This window comes from Bombina bombina, chromosome 1, assembly GCF_027579735.1.
Source record: "Bombina bombina isolate aBomBom1 chromosome 1, aBomBom1.pri, whole genome shotgun sequence".
Taxonomy (NCBI): domain Eukaryota; kingdom Metazoa; phylum Chordata; class Amphibia; order Anura; family Bombinatoridae; genus Bombina; species Bombina bombina.
The window spans coordinates 890,068,938-890,087,839 of NC_069499.1; the positions used below are offsets into that span (position 1 = coordinate 890,068,938).

At 36.8% G+C, this 18,902-nt stretch overlaps 1 long non-coding RNA gene across 2 annotated transcripts in view; it reads left to right on the forward strand.

Annotated features, from left to right (window-relative positions):
• Nucleotides 1-5,363: 5,363 nt before the first annotated feature.
• The window catches only part of LOC128640416 (uncharacterized), a 30,712-nt gene continuing 17,173 nt past the window's right edge, over nucleotides 5,364-18,902 (forward strand). The window contains exons 1-5 of one of the 2 annotated variants that reach the window (XR_008399344.1): nucleotides 5,364-5,442; nucleotides 8,255-8,397; nucleotides 10,696-10,804; nucleotides 15,262-15,338; nucleotides 15,689-16,278. This is a non-coding gene — a long non-coding RNA (uncharacterized LOC128640416). The remainder of the gene's footprint in view (nucleotides 5,443-8,254; nucleotides 8,398-10,695; nucleotides 10,805-15,261; nucleotides 15,339-15,688; nucleotides 16,279-18,902) is intronic. The other variant, XR_008399343.1, reaches the window with a different exon arrangement.

Below are 18,902 nucleotides of genomic sequence, written 5' to 3' on the forward strand. Positions count from 1 at the left end.
TATGATGCTAGGCACGCCCTCCAGATCGCGATCCCATCAGGGAAGCGTCAGTGGCTTCGGGAAAGCAGTTAGGACGTTGTATTTCGTCCTTCGACACTAAAGCACCAGCAAAATTCGGACAAAATACAATGTCCTAATGGCGTTAAAGGGTTAAACGGAGTGCCCGGAGGAGACTTACCAAGTCTCAAATCATATGTAAAGCAACAAGTCCTCCAGCACTTCCAATAATAAAAGACCTTTATTAATATTACAACATGAGTCAACAAATATCTGAAACGTTTCGGGCCTAGCTCAGCCCTTCCTCATGCATACTTTCAGGATGTGTAACATCATAAACCAGGATGCTTTGTGGTGTCCTGCTATACAGATGCCAAATTGTTAATAATTGACTTTGTTCTTGTTGGAAAAGTATTCTTCCTATGCTAATTATATGCTTGAGTGGGGATAAGGCAGCCAATGAAGAGCACAATGATTTAACCTGCATTACATCAATATAACCAGACAAAAAGAAAATCAAATTAATTTCAATCCCGAATTACACATTTTTAAACCACAATTGAAATCACTAGAGTCAGACTCAATTTAAATCATGGTTTTCTACATAAAGGTTTATTTTTTAGAATAAGATTTCAGATTTTTTTTTTTCCAGTTGTATTATGAAATTATTGGGAGGTGAATTATCTCTAGTTTAATAAGTCAATTGTTCATATTTGATCAACTTTTCAGCAAAGAAAATTAATAATTGTCTTAATAACAATTAAAATAAATATAATAATAAAGTTTAAAATAATTATAAATTTCATTTTAATTTTTACTGCTTGCCCCTCCTTTCTTACACTCAGGTCCTTGTGCAGATCTGTCCCAATCCAAACAAAATTCTATTCATTGTACTTCTTAAAATTTAGTAAGGGGTTGATTCTATTTACATAGAATTGCAGAGGAACTATGGGATTAAAGGGACTGTAAATTCAAAATTAAACTTTTGTGATTCGAATAGAACATGCCATTTTAATCTGCTTTACATTGTACTTCAATTATCTAATTTGTTCTCTTTGAATCCTTATTTTAAAAGCATAACTAGGTAGGCTCAAGAGCAGTAATGCACTACTGGGAGCTTGCTAATTGGTGGCTGCACTTATATGCATCTTGTTATTGACTGATGCAATATGTCCAGCTAGCTCCCAATAGTGCTTTGATGCTCCTTCAACAAATTATACCAAGAGAATTAATCAAATTTGATAATAGAAGTAAATTGGAAAATTGTCTAAAATTGTATGCTGAGATCTGAGATGAGGAGGCAGTGTGCAGAAGCTTTGATACAAGGTAATTGCAGAGGTAAAAAGTATATTTCTTTAAGTGTTGGTTATGCAAAACTGGGGAATGGTAAATAAAGGGATTATCTATCTTTTTAAACAATAACATTTTTAAACAATTTGAATCTGTGAATGAAAACTGTGAGCTGTCCCTTTAAGGCTGTGTGTTTTTGTACCTGCTGTTTGTTTGTCCCTGTAAGCCTGCGTGTATTGTGTGTGTGTGTGCGCAAGCCCATTTAAGACTGTGTCCGCATGGTGTGAGCTGTTCCTTTAAGGTTGTGTGACTCTGCGTGCGACTGTACCCTGAAGACACTGTGCATATGGTATGAGCTCTCCCTTTAAGACTGCATGCACCACCTGTCTTTGTGCATGCTGTGATCTGTCCCTTTAATACTGTATTTAGAGTGCTTTAAGGCTGTATGTATTGTATGAGAGCATCTGTCCCTTTAAGACTGTTTGTTGTCTGTGTGTGGTGTAATCTATTCCTTTAAGGCGTGTACCATTTAAATTGTGTGCAGTTGTCCCTTTAAAGGCTGCCTGTGTGCCTGTTTCTTTAAGACGGTGTCCTTTTAAAGCTCTGTTCGCTTAGGTGCTTCATGGGTCCCAGTAGCTAACAGCCCCAAATGTGTAATTTATGTGACAGGAGTAGTATCATAAAAGGCATTTGTCAAAGAGAGTGATTTTTGTTCATGCTGCAGTAAGGTGTCCTGTACCTTTTTAAGGAGGCATAAAAGATCAATTAGGCCTTAAAGGGACATGGATGTTGAAATCTTTCTTTCATGATTCAATTTTAGACATCTGTCCAGTTTACTCTATTATTTAATTTGCTTCATTCTCTTGGTATCCTTTGTTGAAGCAGCAGCAATGCATTACTAGGAGCATTGGAAAGCCAATAACATGAGACATATATGTGCAGCCAACAATCAGCATCTCCTGAGTCTACCTAGGTATCCCTGTCAATAAAAGAATTCAAGAGAACAAAACAGTTTAGATAATAGAAGTAAATTAGAAAGTTTCAAATTGCATGCTCTATCTGAATAATGAAAGAAAATCTTTGAGTTTTATATCCCTTTAATGCCTGAGGAGGAGTCCAGGGGAGAGGAGCCTGGTACTAGTCTGAAGGATACACAGACTTGTGTTTGCCTCTCAGACTGTGTATGGTATCAGCTGTTCCTTTAAGACTGTGTGCCTTGGGTATTTGTGCTCCTTTACCAATAAGATTGTGTGCGTGTGGTGTAAGTTGTCTTTTTAAAGGGACCCTAAAAACCTTCTGTTTCCATGTAATTATCATTTATTTTTACCATTTATGTTTAGATTGTAATAAAAGATACTGTAGGGAATGCTTCATTTGTCTTGTTTAGGAGTAGGGAGAGGTCAGCTATAGTGTAGTGTTCTGTGCAAACCATGGATAATAATGATCATATGGCTGCCTGATCATTATTATCCATGGTGTGCACAGAACACTACACTATAGCTGACCTCTCCCTACTCCAAAACAAGACAAATGAAGCATTCCCTACAGTATCTTTTATGATCTTCCTAATACCTGCTAATTAGACAAGCCACTGATGCTATAACATGAGGAGCACAGAGAGCGTGAGCTGCTGGTCAAAGCCACAAATCAAAAACTAAGGAGAAGATTTGCAAAGGGTCCGATCTAAACAAACTCTGAAAGGTATAGGAAAGAAAAAAAATGTATGGCTTGAGCGGGACCCCGGGAGCTTGGAGAGAAAGGAGAGGGGTAGAAGGGTGACACAGCTTAGTGTTGAAAATACCAGAATAAATTTGAGACAGCAGCCGCCTCGCTGAGCTGGAACAGTGTGTTGGGCGATCCCTACCCATCCCTCTTTCGCTCACACCACAAGAATGAATTTTACATTATGAACAGAGTAAAAAAGAATGATTAGCTTACAAGTGTATTAGCTATAGCTATATAGCAAACACTAGCTGATGCCGGTTTAAAAGATATTCTTGAGAACAAAAATAAAGATAATAGCTGCAAACTTCATAGCAGCAGTAGTTTTTTAGTTATGCTGTGAGCGCGATGTCTACATTCCTGTGCGCTCACAACAATAAGCACAGACTTCCGGTTTTGTCCATTCACAGCCATGTCTGCACGGATTCGGCATGGAGCGCTCAGAAAGCACAAGTAAATGTAAAAAAAACACTAATTGGAACACCTATAATAAAAAAAAAGGGATTTGTATTTTAAAAACTAAAAAAACTTTATGAATAAAAAAACACAAAATCCTAAGGACAAGTGTTTAAAGTCCCTTTAAAGGCTGAGTGAGTTGTGTGCATGAGTGTACGTGTCTGACCCTTTAAGGCTGAGTGCATTGCTTTGAGAGAGTGCAAGGTTGTGTGTGTGCACATACGGTGATCTGTCCCTTTTTAAAGGTTGTGTGCATTGTGTGTATGCCTACCCCTTTAAGACTGAGTGTTCCTTTGGTGGTTGTGCGCCTGTACTATTAAGATTGCATGTGTGTGGCCCCTTTAAGTCTGTGTTGTGTCTGCCGGTTCCTTTAAAGGCTGTGTGTGTTGTGTGTCTGCACCTATCCCTTTAAGACTGATTGTTGCTTGGGTGCACCTTTACCATTAAGATTGCATGCATGTGGTTTGTTATCCCTTTAAGTCTGTGTGTGTTGTGGCTGTCCCTTTAAAGGCTGTATGCATTATTTGTGTATGCCTTAGGGTTGCCACCTCAGCCATGTTTTCCTGGACACATATGAGTTACACATGCTGCAGGGTGTGCAGGGAGGAACATGTATTGTGTTTATAGACAGCACTATTCATATTCCTCTCTGCACACCCTGCAGCATGTGTAACTTATAAGTGTTCTGTATTTTAAGGAACGGGTGGCAACCCTAGTATGCCTACCCCTTTAAGACTGAGTGTTCTTTGGGTGGTTGTGCGCCTATAGCATTAAGATTGCATGCGTGTGGTGTGTTGCCCCTTTAAGTCTGTGTGTGTTGTGTATGTGTGTCTGTCCCTTTAAAGGCTGTGCGCATTGTGTGTGTGCCTGTCCCTTTAAGACTGAGTGTTCCTTGGGTGCTTGTGCGTCTGTACCATTAAGATTGTGTGCGTGTGGTTTGTTGTCCCTTTAAGTCTGTGTGCGTTGTGTGTGTGCATGTTCCTTTTAAATGCTGTGTGCATTATGTGTGTCTGTGCCTATCCCTTTAAGACTGAGTGTTCCTTGGGTGCTTGTGCACCTGTGCCATTAAGATTGCATGTGTGGTGTGTTGCCCCTTTAAGTCTGTGTGCATTGTGTGAGTGCCTGTCCCTTTAAAGGCTGTGTGCAAAATGTGTGTGCGCCTATCCTTTTAAGACTAAGTGTTTCTTGTGTGTCTGTACCATAATTGCATGCATGTGGTGTGCTGTCCCCTTAAAGGTACATGACACTCACAATTTTTCTTTCATGATTAAGAAAGAACATGCAATTTCAAACAATTTTCCAATTTACTTCCATTATCTTATATTCTTCATTCTTTTGATATATTTTGTTCAAAAGAATATCTAAATAGGCTCAGTAGCTGCTGATTTGCTCACCCATGTGCATTGATATTTATTCAACAAAGGATATCTGAAGAATAAAGCTAATTAAATAATAGAAATTGGAATGTTGTTTAAAATTGTATTCTCTATCTGAAACATGTTAGAAAAAAATGTTTCATGTCCCTTTAAGTCTGTGTGCATTGTGTGTGCCTGCCCCTTTAAGACTTAGATTGTGTTCACATACTGTGATCTGTCCCTTTAAGACTGTGTGTGACATGAGTTGTCTATTTAAAGGCTGTGTGTGCATGTCCCTTTAAGACTGTTCCCTTTTGCTTTTGGAGATATAACCAGTCCTGCATTATTGTTGGTCACCCCATACCAATTTTTAAAGTTAAATATTGCTGTATACATTATACAAATACAAATGAACTGTTTAGTCAGAAATTCACTTTTCATCATGTAGTGTTACATACAAATAAAGCATGTTTAAAAAAAAAAAACAAAAAAACAAAAAACAAACAAACCTTTATTCTGATTGGTTGCTGTATGCCACATGATCATAAAGCCATGAGGTTGCTTCTGGAAGGCTGAAATTGCGCCAAAAAAATTGTGAGATGTTCGTGCTGTTTAGCAGCAGGTGAGATTTGCATTGCTTTGTTGTGTTAAATATGTGATTTGTATCTTATATTATTTGAATCTTATATTGAGCAGTGCTATTTATATCATGTGTTTGCCTGCAGATGAGTGTGTATATGACACAATAATTATTGTCTGCTTATTATGCTTTTAATGTGACCTAGTAAACTGTTTAGCTGCAATGCAGAATCCTATAAATGCACTATCTTCATTACGTGTGCTTTCTACATTAATACTGTAAGCATTTTGCTGTTAAACTTTTACAAAAGATGTCTTGATGTTTATAAACGTTTAGTTGTGTAGCATTGATTTGATCTATAGCTCAGATTACAAATAAGAGACAGAACTCTTGATTTCAGTGGATAAAAAGTTCCTAAGTAAATGAGTGTAAAAAACAAACTGCTTTGTACTGACTGAATGGGATGTGTAGCTTGTTTGTGTGTAAGAACATAATTAGGCTAGGAAGGAACTGAAACTCTTGCAATGGCAGATTATTATTATTTTAGTGTAAGAGATCAGTCTGTAAATGTCTCTAGAAGTATCCAATAGAAATAGCCAACATTTTAAATAAATGAGTGTATTACTCACTTGCACAAGGATTTTTTTTATTTTTTTTAAAAAAAGAAAACAACTTGCCTGCTAGTATATTACTCTTTATATTTATTCAGTGGGCTTTGTGTTGTTTGAGCCTGTTTTGTATACAGTATTGTGTAAATGCTTCTATTTAAATGCATTTATGCACATTTCTGTTTTTACCTTTCTATTTAAAGGGACAGTATACAGTAAAATAGTTTTTTGCTTAATGTATTTCCAATGACTTGTTATACCAGCTGCAGAATATATAAAGTGTATGGGAAATTGCATTTTCTGGTTTATTAATAAGATATTACATTTCTGGTTTTAAACTTGGTTGACCTTGCAGGTAAAATTTATCTCATTATGTTACCAGTTTGTGTACACACATTTGCTTCCTTATCTTGTCTCTGTTTGTAAACCAAACCCCAATACTTACAATGGAAAAGGTATTTTATTTAGTTATCTCTTCTACCCACCAGGAGTGTCATTTCTTCTGCTGGCTGTGTTTACTTAGTTTGTCAATTACTTGGACTTAAAGGGACAGTCTAGTCAGACTTAAACTTTCATGATTCAGATAGTGCATGCAATTTTAAACAACTTTCCAATTTGCTTTGTTCTTTTTGTTTTCTTAGTGTAAAGCTAACCTAGGTAGGCTCATAAGCCCTTGGAGGCCGCCTCTTATCTGAATGTATTTGACCGTTTTTACTGCTAGTGGGCTTTAGTTCATGTGTTTCATATAAATAACATTGTGCACGTGGCCGTGGATTTATTTAAGAGTAAGCACATTTATTGCCTGACATGCAAGTCTGTCAAAAGGTCTGAGATAAGGAGGCAGTCTTCAGAAGCATTGATACAAGTTAATCAGAGGTAAAAAGTATATTTCTATAACGGTGTTGGTTATGCAAAACTTGGGAATAGATAATAAAGGGATTATGATGTAAAATATATTTTACTAACACATTACAAGTTAATTGCTTTTATTTTGATTAAGCAACTACAAGTATATGAAATCATTAAAGGGACAGTATACACCAATTTTCATTTAAAGGGACACTGAACCCAAATTTTTTCTTTCGTGATTCAGATAGAACATGCAACTTTCTAATTTACCCCTATTATCAAATTTTCTTTATTCTCTTGTTATCTTTATTTGAAATGTAAGTTTAGATGCCGGCCCATTTTTGGTGAACAACCTGGGTTGTCCTTGCTGATTGGTGGATAAATTCATCCACCAATAAAAAAGTGCTATCCAGAGTTCTGAACGAAAAAAAAAGCTTAGATGCCTTCTTTTTCAAATAAAGATAGCAAGAGAACGAAGAAAAATTAATAGGAGTAAATTAGAAAGTTGCTTAAAATTGCATGCTCTATCTGAATCGCGAAAGAGAAAATTTGGGTTCAGTGTCCCTTTAACTGCATTTAATAGAAACTACTATAAAGAATAAGATACACAGATACTGATCTAAAAATCCAGTATAAAACCTTTTACAAACGTACTTGGGAGCTCCCAGTTTAGCACTGTTGATGAGGTAGTCTGGGGCACTTGCTGTAAGGGGCTTGGTAAACAAAACAGACACTTTTCTTCATTTAAAACATAGCTGTTATAGTTCTGCTGGTCTCATAATAGAAAATGAACACCCACTGCATGCAGATCTGCTCACATTGAGTTGCAGACACGGAGGGCGCTTTGTGGTTGCCTTGGAGATGTCAGCTTGCAGAGAAGGCTGATTGGTTGCCGGTGCACCAGCATTCTCAAACACTGCTCAGTTTCTGTGCGCGGATGAATAAGCCAGGCAGTCTGCATGAGCAGGTGTACACAGGGGTCGTATGACTTCCCTGCCCTGGGAAGCTCATAAATTTGAAATGCACAAACAATATTAATGGATTTTAATTATAAAAATGTAAATGTCAAGTAAAATTTTTTTTTTAAATGGTTTTTGTTCCCAAAATGACTGTCCTTTTAAGTCCAAAAACGTTCAGTATAGGTTGGGATACCACAGGCTAAATCGGCTATTTCAAATGCCAAAATAAGGGTAAACTAGCTACTTGTAAACAATCCAATGCACTCCAGCAGGGTGTGTGTGTGTATGCATCTCTCTCTCTCACAGGCTAAATAATGGTTTCTCAAATTATTATAATAAATCCCTTAGTATACTGTTGCCATAGCCTGACTACCTCTGCTCGGTTACTTCTCTGGAATCTATAATGTAAATGTATTAAGTCTATTTTGTCTCTTCTAGCTGGCTTGCTTGGAATATCTGTCCAGCTCAAAAATGGCTCCAGCGGTTAGAAACAGGTGTTGGATGGCAGAATGGTTTTATGGAAACTTCAAGCAATATGACAGCTTAATTTTCTTCCACAAGGCTGTGAGACCAGGTTGCAGGTAAGTACAGGTTATTAATATGTAGGTGTCGCATGGTCACTGGCAGACGTTACAGTGAGCTCTCTGCACATGGTGGCAGCTGTTGTTACGGGCACTAAGAGCAGTCCGCGGCTGCTCCTGGTGCCCGTGACTACAGCTGTAAAGCTATGGTGGGGTGTAAACTTTTTCTGAAGCCTCTGGACATGTGACTAGTCTAAAATTAATTTCTGCCCCAAGGATTATATTTTATTTCCCCCTATTTTCAAAGTCTGCTTAACAGCATAATTTACTTCTCTCCCGTAAAGCCCAACATGGTCACTGGCAGATGTTACAGTGAGCTCTCTGCACATGGTGGCAGCTGTAGTTACGGACACTAAGAGCAGTCCGCACCTGCTCCTGGTGCCCGTGGCTACAGCTGTAAGGCTATGGTGGGGTGTAAACTGTTTCTGAAGCCTTTGGGCATGTATAGTCTAAAATAAATTACTGCCTTTAGCATGGCATTTCCCCCCCCCCCCTTATTTTCAATGGCTGCTTAACAGCATAATTTTACTTTCTTCCCTTCTGATAGTCCCAACATGGTCACTGGCAGATGCTACAGTGAGCTCTCTGCACATGGTGGCAGCTGTAGTTACGGACACTAAGAGCAGTCCGCACCTGCTCCTGGTGCCCGTGGCTACAGCTGTAAGGCTATGGTGGGGTGTAAACTGTTTCTGAAGCCTTAGGGCATGTATAGTCTAAAATAAATTACTTCCTCTAGCATGGCATTTTATCCCCCCCCTTATTTTCAATGGCTGCTTAACAGCATAATTTACTTTCTTCTGACCTGTTAGACCCAACATGATCACTGGCAGATGTTACAGTGAGCTCTCTGCACATGGTGGCAGCTGTTTTTTTGGACATATGGAGCAGTGCGCGCCTGCTCCCTGTGCCCATGGATACAGCTGTAAAGCTATGGTGGATTGTAAATTGTCTCTTGACGCCTATGAGCATGATATTTTAAAATAAAATAATTTACCTCTAATATAGAATTTTGAATTTTCCCTTTTTCCCCTATTTTTCAAAGTAAAGTTTCTGACTTTATAGTCTATATTAAATAAAAATAGCCTAATGCATTTCTCCTATTAAAGTACATGACCACTATATCTCTCCTTTTCAAAGTACTCTAAGGACCCTTGTCTTGTTTTCCTACATGACTGCATCACACATGCTATATCCAAGTAACTCCTCTTTGGCAAAGATCTCTCTCCTCCATATATGTTCACAGCAGTAGGTACAGTAAACGGTCTTCATAGCAGCAGTGTCTTTCGTAAGTGGAAGCAGCGGGCCCCTGCTGAAGCTACCCAAGGCTAGTTATATACTGTGGTACATTACACGTTTGTCTCCTCAGCCTTAGGTCATGCTCCCCATCATATGTCCCATGCAAGCCCAACCCAGAAAATGCACAACTAACATTCATGGTAAACTCTTGTATTTAATATTGCTCTGTCACTGCCTATAATTACCAAATCTTTACTAACCCAATTCCTGATCCTTTTCTACCATTCCAGAGACACCTGGATTTCTTACTCTTCTTTACCTTCTTATGCTCTTTATTTTATAATTGTTGCATTTATGAAATGATGATATGGAGTGACTGTTGGGTGGTAGTTTTGAAGCATTTGGTCATATAGCTAACCACTTAAACCCACTAAATAGATATGCTGTACAGCCCAGAATATAGACCTTAAGACTTTATGTTCATTCTAAGTGTTTTATCTCTGCATTTTCTACTTGAGTATTAACTATAGACAATGCAAATTTACCACAATGTCCTGTTTCTTACGTTAAAGGGATATTCCAGCCAAAATTGGAAACCCCATGGGTGCATTTCGGTATTGAACAGAAGCAATTTTGTAATATAAATGCATTATCAAAAATGCTTCTAATAAAAGCTATAGCTGTTTCCAAAGTGTATTTAAGTATGCACCGTGCACCAGCATTTTAAACACAGCACTTGCTTAGAGAGCCTAAGGTGCTGGTACCATCTGGTAATTGCTTAATTTGTTCATTGCTGACATGATACAAGCCCCAGTGATGATCTGAGCAGCTGCATTATTTAAAATGTGGGTATAGTGACAATATCTAGCAATGCTTCACATGCACGTGCAGAGAAAAATGTTAACACTAAAATAGTGATAACTTTTACTAGAAACATTTTTGCTAATAAATGTATATTGTAAATATGTTTCTAATCAAAGATGTAATTCATCTATGTGCATTTAGATTTTGACTGGAATGTCCCTTTAAGTAGTATGTATTTTTCCCCCCCCGTATCTGTAGGTGATGCTAAAGTTATCAGATCTACAGCACCAGGTGACATACAGCCAACACTTACAGTGTCTACTTCATTGTCAAAAGAAATGTTTTTGTGCCTCCTTTGTTAAACCAGGTAAGAGTTAAATTGTTGTAAAATACATTAAATTCATTGTATTAGAGCTGTTTCCTGTATAACAGTAGATCATTTTTGTTTAGTATAATTAAATGGTGATAATAGTCAAACCATTACATGCTCTAATTTGTTATTAGCAAATGGAATTTTAAGACTAGCGACCCTGCATTATTGTGTGTTTTAACCTGCAAAGGGGTAAACACAGAGTAGAAGTACTGCTTCGGACGAGCAAAGCAGTGCTGGTCCCAATTGGTGGCGCTAGTTAAACATCTGAGTTGTGTTACTGATTGTATCTGCTTGGGACTAAACACATAACATTAGACAATGTCCTGCTCAAGACCCACAGAGCACTGCTAGTCCCAAGCAGAAAGCGCTGCTGATTGGGCCCGGCACTGCTCTGGGGGTCCCAAGCAGTATTTCTACTGTGTGTGTTAACCCACACAGTGGGTCAGGATCACTAGTCTTACAATTACATATTCTAACTAATGTAATTTTACCACTATAATGACCCTGTAATGTTGTCCACTTGTCCTTGCAGTGTCTTTTTGAGGCCTGACTGTACTTTTTATCCTTAAAGGAATAGGGAAAGAATTTGATAGTCCTAGTGTATATCTATCTTCAAAAAGAGGTTAACTGCAAGGAAAACAGAAACAGAGGCGCCACATGTGTAGATCAATCAAAGCAGACCAAATCCAAGCAAGATGAGATACAGGATACTCACAAACGTGAAGGCACTCTCTTGTGCCTGTAGGGGCAGGCTGGTATTTAAACAGCAAACCAGCTGGCTGTACCAAGGGATCCCCGTCAAGATATCCTACAGTTATGGTTGATCTCGCAACAGCAACCCTTAACTAGATTACTTCCAGCAAAAAGGAAAAAATGTCCAGAGGGGAGGAAGGCTAAGCAGCCTTATGGTTACTGGCAAGGGAAATGCCACACGAACACCAGATTTGTTAAAAAAGTTTCATGTATTTTATTTTTCAAAAGATAAAAAAATAATAAAAAATACCATCAGTAACAAATTACAGCTTGGTGTATTTAATGGCAAATCTCCTTGTATATGCAGAGATAATAGCGACGCGTTTCTCAGGGAAGACCCTGTTTCATCAGGCTTGTATATACAAGCCTGATGAAACAGGGTCTTCCCTGAGAAACGCGTCGCTATTATCTCTGCATATACAAGGAGATTTGCCATTAAATACACCAAGCTGTAATTTGTTACTGATGGTATTTTTTATTATTTTTTTATCTTTTGAAAAATAAAATACATGAAACTTTTTTAACAAATCTGGTGTTCGTGTGGCATTTCCCTTGCCAGTAACCATAAGGCTGCTTAGCCTTCCTCCCCTCTGGACATTTTTTCCTTTTTGCTGGAAGTAATCTAGTGAAGGGTTGCTGTTGCGAGATCAACCATAACTGTAGGATATCTTGACGGGGATCCCTTGGTACAGCCAGCTGGTTTGCTGTTTAAATACCAGCCTGCCCCTACAGGCACAAGAGAGTGCCTTCACGTTTGTGAGTATCCTGTATCTCATCTTGCTTGGATTTGGTCTGCTTTGATTGATCTACACATGTGGCGCCTCTGTTTCTGTTTTCCTTGCAGTTAACCTCTTTTTGAAGATACACCATCGTTTGGGTGAAGACCGAGAGCTGCCTTTTATCTCTTTCTTTGGACTCATTTGGACTTCAGTTTGGACTTTTTCCATTTGACCATTTGATACGTCTGTATTCATACATTTTAACCTTTTTTTATATTTCATATTTTTTATATATATTTTATATTCTTTTATTATTATTATTATTATTATTTATTTTTAATTTTTTTGGCTTATAATTCTATCCATATATATGGTATCACCAGGGGCATATTGATTGTATTTTTATTCCAGTACTATACTCTGCCCTTAGTCTTTAGCGCCTCCTATAGGGGATTTGTGGTATTACTTTAGTATCACAATATCCCTCACAATGTATATCTATCTTGTCTCTTAAAGGGGCATTAAATAGTATGTTGTGGGGCAATATAGCTTTTTTTTTTTTTTTCTGAGATAAAACAGTGTTTTAGCTTCTTAAGCAAGATTGACAGCATAGGCAGCTATTTATTAAAGGGACAGTCTACGATAGAATTATTGTTTTAAAAGACAGATAATCCCTTTATTACCCCCCCCCCCCCCCCCAGTTTTGCACAGCCAGCAGTTATATTAATAATAATAATTTTTTTCTTTTTTACCTCTGATTACTTTGTATCTAAGAACCTTCTGAAAGAGCCCCCCTGATCACATGAATGTGACTATATCAAATCTATTGAGTTGCATTTAGTATTGTGCTGTGCTAACTCTTAAATAACTCCCTGTGCCTGAACACCGTATTATCTATATGGCCCACAGTCTCTTGTTAAAAGCAATTTAAAAAATGTGGTAAGAGGCAGCCCTCAAGGACTTAGAAATTAGCATATGACCCTACCTAGGTTTAGTTTCAACCAAGAATAAGAAGAAAACAAAGCAAATTTGATAATAAAAGTAAATTGGAAAGTTGAATAAAATTACAAGTCCTATCTGAATAATAAGTTTAATTTTGACTAGACTGTCCCTTTTTAATGTAAATGTTTACTTGCTTGCACATGGGATCATAATAACAGCCAGTGGTAAAAAAAAATGAAACTTAAAGGAACAGTTTAGTCCAAAAAAAACTTTCATGATTTAGATAGGGCATGTAATTTTAAACTATTTACTTTTATCACCAATTTTTCTTTGTTCTCTTGGTATTCTTAGTTGAAAGCTTAACTTAGGAGGTTTATTTGCTAATTTCTTAGACCTTGAAGGCCGCCTCTTAAGAATGCATTTTAACAGGTTTTTCACCACTAGAGGGTGTTAGTTCATGTTTTTCATATAGATAATACTGTGCACGTGAAGTTACCTGGGAGCCATCACTGATTGGCTAAACTGCAAGTCTGTCAAAAGAACAAATAAAGGGGTAGTCTGCAGAGGCTTAGATACAAGATAATCACAGAGGTAAAATATATATAAATATATAACTGTTGGTTATGCAAAACTAGGGAATGGGTAAACAAGGGATTATCTATCTTTTTTAAAACTAACAATTCTGGTGTAGACTGTCCCTTTAAAGGGACAGTACACTGTAAAATAGTTCTTATATTAATTTATTTTCAATGACTTGTTTATACCAGCTGAAGTAGATAAAATGTGAGAAATTGCATTTTCAGGTTTATTTGTGTATATGAAGTAGTTTTTGTGTTTTAAACCACAGCCTATTACAATGGTTTGAGTTTCAGTTAATATCAGATCTCATTATGTTATCACGATGTGTACACACACTTGCTTCCTTATCTTATATTAGTCTGGAAAACTAAAGCTCAATAGATTGAGGGAACAATGGAAAATGATCATTTTTATTACTTTACTATCCTGCACCCCACTGTGAGTGTCATTTCTATTGCTGGCTGTGTTTACTTAGGTTATGCAATAGCTGAGACTCCAGTATCAAAACTTTCAGTATAGGTTGGGAAACCACAAGCTAAATAAGCTATTTCAAATGCCAAAATATGGGTAAAGGAGTTAATTGGAAACAATTAAATGCACTCCAGCAGGTAAAAGGGATCATTGAGAACAATTTAAATTGGAGAACATTTTTAGGTGCACTGTCCTTTTTAAAATATCTCTATCTAATCCATTTAAACAAGTTTCCTATTTTATTTCTGTTATCAATTTTGCTTATTATCCTTTTGTTAAAGGGATAATCTACACCAGAATTGTCATTGTTTAAAAAGATAGATAATCCCTTTTATTACCCATTCCCCAGTTTTGCATAACCAACACTGTTATATTAAATATACTTTTTACCTCTGATTACCTTGTATCTAAGCTTCTGCAGACTGCCCTCTTATTTCAGTTCTTTCGACAGACTTTGTATTTTACGTGCACACTCCTGGGCTCCTTTCAGCCGACTTGGCTTTATTCTTCAACAAAGGATACCAAAAAGAATAAAGCAAATTTTGGTAATAGAAATATAAATTGGAAAGTTTTTAAAAATTATATACTGTAGCTGAATCGTGTGCTTAATTTATAAGTCAAGCATCCTAGAGTATATTTTAAAACCATGTTTAAATATTACTGTATTTTCTTATGTGTTGTAATTTAATTTTGTTTCTGTGTCCCTATGTCACTTTTGTTATGTTAACATATATTATATATACACCATTGGGAAACAGATGTGAAAGATAGAAAATACTTTCTTTCCATTACCTTTTAGACAGATATGGGGGGTGGTGTTGCTCTTATAATCTGTACATGAATGATCATATTTGTGTTTATCATGCAGTGCGAGAAGCACACTTCACTACACCCCCCTTCTCTGTATTTGCCTTTTAGCGATAACTACTTTTTATAGCTACTTATGTATTGCTGTGCAAGAACTGAAACTTTGTTTCCTCTCAACAGATGTAACAATGTGAAGCGAGAGGCCATAATATACAGAGGTCTTCAACTGCGTCTGCTGACATCCAGGCTGCAAGTTGGTAAGGATAGAGACTGGGGCTACTGTTGCCTTTCCCATATATTAGATTCGATTTTGTAACAAACTGCTTTATAAATTATAATGCAGAAACCTTAATGCTGCTTTTAAGCTAAGGTTTTATGATTTGATGTTTGATCATTTGCCATAACAAAGGCAGGAGGAGGTATACATTGTATTCTGTGTTTATAGGCAGTGGGGACAGTGCGGCCGACTGCTCTCACCACCTGTGATCATGGAAAGCTAGGCAGATTCCAATCTGTACCTCCAAATGCCTTTTTGGCATTTTTTTTTCTTGGTCTATTGTGAATGTATATCTGTCTCCTGTGCATCTCCCATTAACATTTGTTTAAGGTTATCCAGTCAAGCTGCTGTTTGCTGCATGAAAAGGACACCTCTGCTGCTCAAGATCTGCTACGTCATTCTGCTGAACAAGATGAGACTTTGCTGGGCACCATTCAAGTATGACAAGGATTCAACCAGATTCATCCGTCCTCAGACGTGTTCAGAATGCTACGTTGATATATATGTATAATGTTGGATTATTATTATTCTGTATAAAGTTATAATTCGTAGTATGGTAAATGAACACATTGAATTCTGTGTCTGCTGAAGTGTTCACGGATAGTGAGAGTAGAGTGCGGCTGCTCTCACTGTCTGTGATCATGGGAAGCTAATCAGATTTCAGTTTGTTTGGTTATCTATTGTACAATATTTTTATAATTATGTATAATATCTATAATTATGTATAATATGTTTGGCTTAAATATGGGAAAGGCAAATTTAACTCTGTACTTTTTGTACACTGGGTGCATTTAGAGCACCAGGTTGTCTAGTTTCTTAAACTAATTCTGTTTTCTGTATATAGATTTTGTTTTATATACAGATGTTCAAGCACTGGACAAAATGTCTACATGAAACATTTCTCGGTTACATCAACCCAGGTAAGCATGAGTGGTTGTGAAGATGTAGCATTTACAACTTTCAATGCTTGCATTTTTGTTTCCCTGCATCTAAAAGGGATATAAAAACCCAAATGTTTTTATTTCATGATTCAGATAGAGCATGCAACTTTCCAATTTATTCATATTATCAAATTTTCGTTGTTCTCTTAATCTTTATTTGAAAAAGCAGGAATGTAAGCTTAGAAGGCCACCCATTTTTGGTTCAGAACCCTGGGTAGCGCTTGCTGATTTATTGGCTACATTTAGCCACCAATCGGCAAGCGCTACCCAGAACATTTGGGTTTCATATGCCTTTTATGTTCTGCTTACTTGGTTTAGGAAAATGGTTACCAGACTGAACACAGCAGGGGGGTTGTGGATTTTTTTTTATTTTTTTTATTAAAATTGCTTAAGTCTCATTGTCATAGCAATGGCACTTAATGCTATGTCACTAAGGTTCCGGGTTTAAAAATTCACATGGCCCAGGTGGAAGGAATATCTATGTCTACCTCACTTCTAAATTCACTTCAATTTTCTCTTGGTATTTCTGGTCAAAAAAAGAATATGCACATATCCTACAGTAAAGGGAGCTAGCTGCTTATTGGTTCCTGCAGACATTTGTCTCTTGTGATTGGCTAACTAGATGTGTTCAGCTAGCTGCCAGTAGTGCAATGTTGTTCTTTCAGCAAAGGATAACAAGAGAATGAAGCCCATTTGATAATAGAAGTAATAAGGAAAGCTGTTTTAAAATAGTTTATTTCCAAATCACAAAACAAAACTTAAGCATTTGGCATTTTTAAGGATTTCAACTTTTGTCACAATCTCATAGGTTCATCAGTATATATAAAATGTGACTATTGTAACACATCTAGAACTCGCACACCCTCTATATAAACTGTACCTTGTTCAGTTACTTAATTTCCTATTGCCTCTATAGGTGAGAACTGGTTCTGGGATGCTGTAATGATCACTAACTCTTTGCTTCAGTCTGTCAGAATATTTGTGTACAACTTTTATTTTACTTCTGTTTATAATGTACCTCACACTTTCTTTTACTTCTGTTTATAATGTACCTCACGCTTTATTTTACTTCTCTTTATAATGTACCTCACGCTTTATTTTACTTCTCTTTATAATGTACCTCACACACTTTATTTTACTTCTCTTTATAATGTACCTCACGCTTTATTTTACTTCTCTTTATAACGTACCTCACACACTTTATTTTACTTCTCTTTATAATGTACCTCACGCTTTATTTTACTTCTGTTTTATAATGTACCTCACGCTTTATTTTACTTCTGTTTATAATGTACCTCACGCTTTATTTTACTTCTCTTTATAATGTACCTCACACACTTTATTTTACTTCTCTTTATAATGTACCTCACACTTTATTTTACTTCTCTTTATAATGTACCTCACACTTTCTTTTACTTCTCTTTATAATGTACCTCACACTTTCTTTTACTTCTCTTTATAATGTACCTCACACTTTATTTTACTTCTCTTTATAATGTACCTCACACTTTATTTTACTTCTCTTTATAATGTACCTCACACTTTATTTTACTTCTCTTTATAATGTACCTCACACTTTATTTTACTTCTCTTTATAATGTACCTCACACTTTATTTTACTTCTCTTTATAATGTACCTCACACTTTATTTTACTTCTCTTTATAATGTACCTCACACTTTATTTTACTTCTCTTTATAATGTACCTCACACTTTCTTTTACTTCTCTTTATAATGTACCTCACACTTTCTTTTACTTCTCTTTATAATGTACCTCACACTTTCTTTTTACTCCCCCCCCCCCCTTTTTGCTGAAACTTTTCATAAGAGCATAATGAGGTAGGCTCGAGCATTGTTGCAAACCCTTTTGCCTATGCAGTGCTTAAGACATGGGCACGTACTTCTTGAGCCTACGGACATGCTCCTAAAAAGAAAAATATACCCTGTGAGCTTGTGCACGTGCTCTGTAGGGGCTTGTTCCCCCAGAAAGTGTGAATATAAAAAGACTGCAAAATTTTGATGTCTTAAATCTGCATGTCATTTCTGAATCATTCAAAGTTTATTTTGACTTCAGTGTCCCTTTAATTCTGTATTAAGACAAACGGTTTCAGATCTGATGGTGTTGTACTTTTAAAGAGACAACCAAATGCTGAATCATTTGAAAGTGATGTAGCAAATCTGTAAAAGGCTGACGATAAAATATCACCTTAGTATCACTGTAAAAAATGACCGTATGTTACCTCTGTGTCTTTGGTAGCCTCATCCCATTATAGACCAAATGTAAGCATCTGTATGCTTGTCCCAGGACTAGCACGGGATCATGCGCCTTAGATGTCCCTTTATTTCCGTTCTTCACTAAAGAAAGTTTACTATGATTAATTTTGTTAAATCCCACAAGATAACAGTAAAGTATGAACTTGACACAGTGTAGGGGTTAATCATGTAGCTTGTAAGATTAAATGTGACTGTAGTGTGTTTTTCTCTTGTTAAGTGTATTCAGTCCACGGGTCATCCATTACTTATGGGATATATTCCCTTCCCAACAGGAAGTTGCAAGAGGATCACCCAAGCAGAGCTGCTATATAGCTCCTCCCCTCACATGTC